Source organism: Corylus avellana, chromosome 2, assembly GCF_965113065.1.
Source record: "Corylus avellana chromosome 2, dhCorAvel1.hap1.2, whole genome shotgun sequence".
In the NCBI taxonomy this organism is placed as follows: domain Eukaryota; kingdom Viridiplantae; phylum Streptophyta; class Magnoliopsida; order Fagales; family Betulaceae; genus Corylus; species Corylus avellana.
Window position 1 is genome coordinate 35,605,781 of NC_142491.1, and position 7,683 is coordinate 35,613,463.

Here is a 7,683-nt window from a genome sequence, read left to right on the forward strand (position 1 = left end):
GATAAACATCTCTTGAAGGCGTCCATCGTTGCCCGGTTTTGTTCTCTAATCATTATTCGAGCTACATCTGGACTCCACATACGAACTGTACCTAGACTACTTGCAAAAAACCAAAAAAAAAAAAGTTTTTATCTCACGTTTTTTAAATTATTTTGCGTATATTTTTAATAACTTTTTGCTTATAAAAAGATCTAACTATACTCGAACTATCGTCTAACTAGACTCTGAATCAGGATCTAACTAGACTGATATGGTTTTAAACAACCATGTCACTCTGATAAATGGCATATCACAAGCTAGGCTACTGTGTTCTTTGGGTACATAATCAAGTAGGAGCTTACTTTATTCTTCAGATTAACTTAGAATTTTCCAAATAAAGTGCTTTTGGCACCTTAGCAACATGTGTATGTGGCCTTGTATGACAAACTTGTCCATATTTGTTAAACATGGTCTCATGTGATCTCCACTACAATTCTTATTCTCCCGTTTCTACTGCTCATTTTGCTTGGACATGATCCATATTAAACTGTTATTCACATCTTTTTTGTATGCATTCTATATATTGATATCATACCATAAGTTCTTATTCAAACTGGGCATGGATGGGATTAAGGTTAGTTTCTTTGACGAAGCCTAATATTGAGTTGGCCTAGTTTTACTACATTATAGAAATATATCTTTTCTAGATCATTTACAGTATATGTGTCCATACTAGAATCATTCCACATTCATTCAAGGTGGTGTCTTTGAGCCCCAGGTGGGAGAGCAACAATAAATACATCAAGGGCTTTCAAATGCAGGAACTGCAACTGCTTATAGATGGCCACATTTCTAAGTACATTTGTTTCTCCTTCTCCCATGTGCTCTTTTTATATTGGTGCTTGCTACTTTACTTTATTAGTCATCCAGACATAGTCAAGTTTCTACCGTGTACATTATGGTGGGGACTGTTACATGTCTGGAAAAGAAAGATGGAGAAAGAAATCTGATGGATGGGTTTCCCATTCATCTGATAAACATCTCTTGAAGGCGTCCATCGTTGCCCGGTTATGTACTCTAATCATTATTTGAGCTACATCTGGACTCCACATACCAACTGATGTCACCAAGACTACTTACAAAAAGCAAGAAAAAGTTTTTGTTCTCAATTTTTTTAAAATTATTTTGCATATATTTTTATTAACTTTTTGCTTATAGCAAGATCTAACTATCCTCTAACCAGACTTTGAACCAGGAAAAAGAAGAGGATCTAACTAGACTGATACACTTTTAAACAACCATGCCACTCTAATATATGGCCTATCATAAGCTAGGCTACTGTGTGCTTTGGGTACATAATCAAGTAAGAGCTTACATTATTCTTCAGATTTACTTAAAATTTTCCAAATAGAGTGTCTGGCACCTTAGCAACATGTATATGTGGCTTGTAGAGCAAACTTGTTCGTATTTGTTAAACATGGTCTCATGTGATCTCCACTACAATGCTTGTTTTGCTTAGACATGATCTATGAACTCTCCCGTTTCTACCGGTCATTTTGCTTGGGCATGATCCATATTAAACTGGCATTCACATCTTCCTTTTTGACTTCTTTTATATGTTCAAATGTTGAGCCGACATAGCTTCTTTACAGCCTCATGTATACACTCTATATTGATATCATACCATAAGTGTTTATTCAAACTGTGGATGGATGGATGGGATTATGGTTAGTTTCTTTGGCGAAGCTTAAGATCGAGTTGGTTTAGTTTTTCGGCATTATAGAAAATATATCTTTTCTAGATCATTTACAATAATACGTGTCCATACTAAGCAAAGCAATATAGGCTGGAATCATTCCTCATTCATTCAAGGTGGTGTCTTTGAACCCCAAGTGAGAGAGCAACAATAAATACATCAAGGGCGTTCAAATGCAGGAACTGTAACTGCTTATAGATGGCCACATCCCTAAGCACAGCACATTTGTTTCTCCTTCTCCCATTTGCTCTTTTTATATTGGTGCTTGCAACTTTATTAGTAATCCAGACATAGTCAAGTTTCTACCGTGTACATTATGGTAGGGACTGTTACATGTCTGGAAGAGAAAAGATAGAGAAAGAAATCTGATGGATGGGTTTCCCATTCACCTGATAAGCATCTCTTGAAGGCGTCCATCGTTGCCCGGTTATGCGCTCTAATCATTATTCGAGCTACATCTGGACTCTACATACCAACTTATGTGACTTAAGACTACTTGCCAAAGAGTATAAGAGTTTTACCTCAATTTCTTCTATTATTTATGTTTCTTTCCAATAACATTTTGCATATACCAAGATCTAACTATATTCTAACTAGTTTCTGAACTGGGAAAGGAAAAAAGAAAAAGAAAAGATCCAACTAAACCTGATACAGGTGTGTTTCATCGTGTTAATCTGATATATCGCTTATCATGGGCTAGCCTACTGTGTGCCTTGTCTAGATGAGCCAGTAGGACTCTACCTTATTCTTCAGGTTGATTTAAAAATTTCCAAATGGAGTGTTCGGCACCTTGGCAACATGCCCTGTATGTATATGAGTTGTCAGACAAAGCTTTACACATATTTGTCAAACATGTTGTCTGTGATATCCATTACAAAACTTATTTTGCTTAGACATGATCCATGATTCCTTATATTTCTACAGTTCATATATTCAGTTACTGATTCAATCTCATTGCATCTAATATGTATATATATACAAGGATAATTAGGCTATACTCACTTGTTTGATTTAAATACCTTTTATGCATTGGGAATATTCATTGCTATCTTGTGTGTTCTTACGGCATAAAATGTTAAAGCATTCACGGTGGTTTTGTTTTGTTTACTTCAGTTTCTGTACACACAATATTTAGTTTTCCCTTTCCCAGTTCATTGGGGCATAGAGGCTTCACTTTCTATCATTGTAACAACAGCAGTACTTCTGATGTTTGGCATCCATTTGGTTGCTGGTTCCTTACAATTGAATGCAAGCCATTGGAGTGGATTGTGCTTCAGAAGATAAGAGAAGTGATGAATTAATACGTACAGTACTATAGAGGTAGAGTGTATGTGATGAGAGTAATGCTAGATTCTACTTACAATTGTTCAACAACGTTGATGTCTTTTTTATTTATTTAACAAGGATTAATCCAAGGGTTAGTTGGAGTGTAACGTAGCCTTGTTAGATGAATGTTGAATAGAATTATAGTCTTTAGCATTTCTACGTAAATATTTGGTGTTCAATGTAACATAATCAATGCGGGAAGTAGAATTAAACTCTCTCTCTCCATTTTTTTTATTTTTATTTTAAAAAAAAATTATTATTAATTGTATTGTGTATTCAATTGAGTGATATATGCTGTTCCACACAAGTGTTCCTTAATGAAACTAATATAACATAAATGCAAGAACCAATAATAAAGTATAAGATTCAGATGGTTTGACTGTGACCATGGAATCTTTTGTTCCCAAAGCTGTGAATCGAGTGGAATAAGGAGAATTAAGCTCACATAGTATCAATGCTTCTGCAGGGACAGGAAGTTGCTCTAAATGTCTTTTTGTTTTTTTTAGTTGGCTCAACTGATAGAGAAATATTGGTTCAAACTTGAAGTAAAGAACTAGAAATGTGCATGTTCTAAATAGATTGTAGCTTAATTTCTTCGTACCGGAGTTTCTATCATATTGATCTGGTTTTAGCGTTTTTGGACTTTGATTCTAATTTTCAAGTTGATGAATTTTAAATTTGTTTTTCAGACGTTTGTAAATTGAGACTCCGTTAGACTTTCTGGTTAATTAGATAATAGAAATAACGGTAAAATTATAATTAAAGTTACAATCGCATATAAATGTAAATATTCAACCTAATATAGAAAATCCTATATTTTAACAGTTTCAAGTCATGAATGATCAGCAAAGATCCCTAAACAACCCAAAATTAGTGCCGTAATAAAATAACGAAGAATAAGCGGGAATGAGGCAAATAAATGATCCAGTCAATAAAGCGAACAAGAGCAGCCACAAAAGGCTACAAGCAAAGCTTTGAAGGGAGCTTGAACCTTGAAATGCTCTTCAAGCCTTCTGGAAGGAGCACAAACCTTTAAAGGTCATTTAACCTTTTCCAATTTCTCGCAAGGAACACAACAACAGGAGAGGTACCAAAAGAGGCTAGATAGTCTCTGTGTCCCAACCGGTTTCTATTATTCAAGCTAAGCACTATCCGTAGGACCATAGCCGCAACTCTAATTCCCAAAGTTGAACTACATTGATTAGACATCATGATTAATACTTTATTATTATTGTTGGGGAGAAAATATCCTTAATGGGCCTCACTAAATTTCATGCCTATTTATAATATGCTATCACTCACTTACCTAATAACACATATGCATTTCACTTTGATTCTCTTTTAAATAGAAGAGGAGAGGACAAGGTCTTTTCTCTCCTTTCTCCACACAAGGTCTCTCTGCCCTTCCTAAAGAGAGACACTCATGTCTCTCTCTCTCTCTCTCTCTCTCTCTCTCATTTCTTGCATATCTTACTCAACACACACTGATTCATAAATAACTAAAAGCAAATTTTCATTAGATTTCTTATTCACAAATAAATATGTTAACTTAAGCATCAGAGAGTGTTCGGCCTCAACAGAAAACCCTCTGACCTTATTTTTGTTTTGCAGAAACCTCATTGTCGTACAAAGGATTCTTCACAACTTAGCCATCAAGAAATCACTAGGTAACAAATTCTTGGACCTAAAAACACTCCAACAATTATTATTAATATTATTATATAGTCTTCTCCTTTAACCTTCATGTGATTTTTATGATGCTGTAAACTCAGTTTCATGTCTTGTTCAATATGAAATTGATCTGCTGGTACTTTCAAGATTCGAGTTATAGTAACATTGCTCTACATAAGAATTAGGGAATGGATTTTAGGACATGCTTATTGGCCAAATTGTAATAATATTAGGGGGGAAAACCCCAAATATTGTTTAGGAAAATAAATTAACCTATGAATTTTTACAAGGTCTGAAAACGAGAAATTTGGCTGCCTCTATCTTGTACAATATCGTTTTCCAATTGTTATATCATTCAATCAATCAATTGCGACAACTACTCATTGAAAGACACAAAAATAAATAAATCAATAAATCAATTGCAATAGTCCAAAGATTTTTTTTTTTTCACCAAAGATGTGTTGTTAGTTGACTATTGTGTCTCTTGGATTGGAGTTACAGAATATTTTAAAATTTAAGGAGCTTCCTTTCAATTACAAAAGATAAAAAAATAATAATAATAATTGAAAGCTATACATTTTATTTTAAAACGGCTAATAAGTTAGATAAAAGGGTGAAGTAAAACAGCACACGGCGTGCCACGCACGCTGTGTGCAAAATTTATTTATTTTTAATTGTAAAAAAAAAAAAAAAAAAATTTGTACAGGCGTGCGTGGCATGCCGTGTGCTGTGTAGATCCGTACTCTAGATAAAATAGAGGGACGTTTGCAAATAAGTTAGAATGACACGTGGCTACCACCTATGTAATAATCGATCTTACATATATTGTAGTTCTATTTATGGCACCTAAACCAAATCATAGGTTAATATAACCAACATATGCTTCCTTTTGGGATTACTTTATCGTGTATGCTAAAAAATTATTGTATTGATGTTGATTTACTTTTCTACAAGTTAGTATCAATCTAGTATATAATATAAACAAATTTTAAACTGCCTGCTAATCAGCTAACCACTTGCTAACCATTAATCGCGAATTGCAAGATATTACTATATTACACTATATATATATATAGTTTGGGATTACTTTATCGTGTATGCTAAAAAATTGTTGTATTGATGTTGATTTACTTTTCTACAAGTTAGTATCAATCTAGTATATAAAATAAACAAATTTTAAACTGCCTGCTAATCACCTAACCACTCGCTAACCATTAACCACGAATTGCAATATATATATATATAGTGTGACGTCATTTTTTTATTTTTTATTTTTTAATTTTAAAAATTGGTAAATGTTAACCTGCCAATTAATCGCCTAGACGGTTCGCAAATTTTACTAACTTTCTAGGCGGTTACGGTTAGCGATTTTAGCCAATAACCACTAACTATAACTGCTTTTTCAGTATTTTCATTTTACATCCATGCTAGAATTAGATAATTTTGTAATCAACCTTTCCAGAACATTAAATTAAATATTTCTTAAATTAAATTGATTATAAAGATAAATAATTAAATATAGATAAATTAAATTATTTTTATACTACATTTAGTATACAAAAATAATTAAGTCCCATCAATGCTGACATGCTTGCATGGTAATTATGTATTTAGACATTGAATACTTTAGCCAAGCTCTATTATCGGTCTATTAAGCCAATAGTTCAACTAAAGTATTTGAGTTGTAGTTTTTTTAATGGTTTAGATTTTATTTTTATTTTTATTTTTATTTAAATTTTATTATTATTATTTTTTTTATAAAAAAGAATGAGAGTGAAATTAAATCTACTTTTTTTTCTTTTTTTTTTTTACATGTCCACACAAGGGAAGAGGGAGAGAAATTCGAACTAGTGACCTCCGCTTCATGAGACGTAATCCACTACCGATTGATCTACTCCTTAGGAACATTAAATCTACTTATTAGTGCCGCCTCTTTGTTACAGGAAAAAAATGATAAGACTTGCAAAAATGGTTGGCATCTAAGAATATTGTTATTAATAATTGTGTAGATATTTTTTAACTTCTCCTTGTAACTTTCATTCCATCCAAGAGGTGATATTGGTGATGATTGCCTGGCGGCATCTTGACCATACATGTGTCATCAAATTGAAAAGATCAGCTAATTAGCTTATTAATTAGTTGACGAGAAATGTTTGGTGTTCATTTTTCGCCCATCTCTTGTACGTAAAAGATCATCTAATTAGCCTATTACTTGACGAGAAATTTGGTTCTTAGTTTTTAATGCATTTCTTTCAACATCCTTACATTAGATGATGATTATTGAATTTTAAGAAGATAAATACTTCTTTGCATTCTAACGTTCATTTGCATACATCTGATGCAAAAAATAAATAAATAAATCATTTATCTTTGTTAAAAGGCCCATTCCATTGGCCAACATTTAACGAGTATATGGTGAGCCATTTCTCTATTTTTCCAACTTAACAAAAAAAAAAAAAAATCATTTATCCAAGCATGCACACCAAAGAAGGAGGTCACCGATTTCTCTATTTTAAAAGGATATTGGGTGGAAATTGCATGTGCTCCCAATTTGGAGTTCATGGAGCCTGCATTTAAGTTTATCAATTTGTCATTGCTCACAAATGCTTCAAGGCATACATGCAACAGCCAATAGAGAGCTAGTTCCCATTTTTTTTCTTTTTTTTCTTTTTTGTATTCTTAAGTTGAAAATGTACTTAATAAATGAATGAAAAAGTTAGCTTATGATAAGTGTGCGAATTAAATTATATTGTAAGAAGACAAATAAAAATTTGATAATAAGGGTGTACCACAATGAAGAGAATTAGGAACGTATGATGATAATTACTAAATTTAGAGAGAGACCAAAAAAAAAAAAAAAAAAAAGTATAACTTAGCAACGAATCTCTAACTATCTAACATTAAGAAATATTTTAGAGGTCATAATTTTTTTATAGGGTTAACTTCACTGA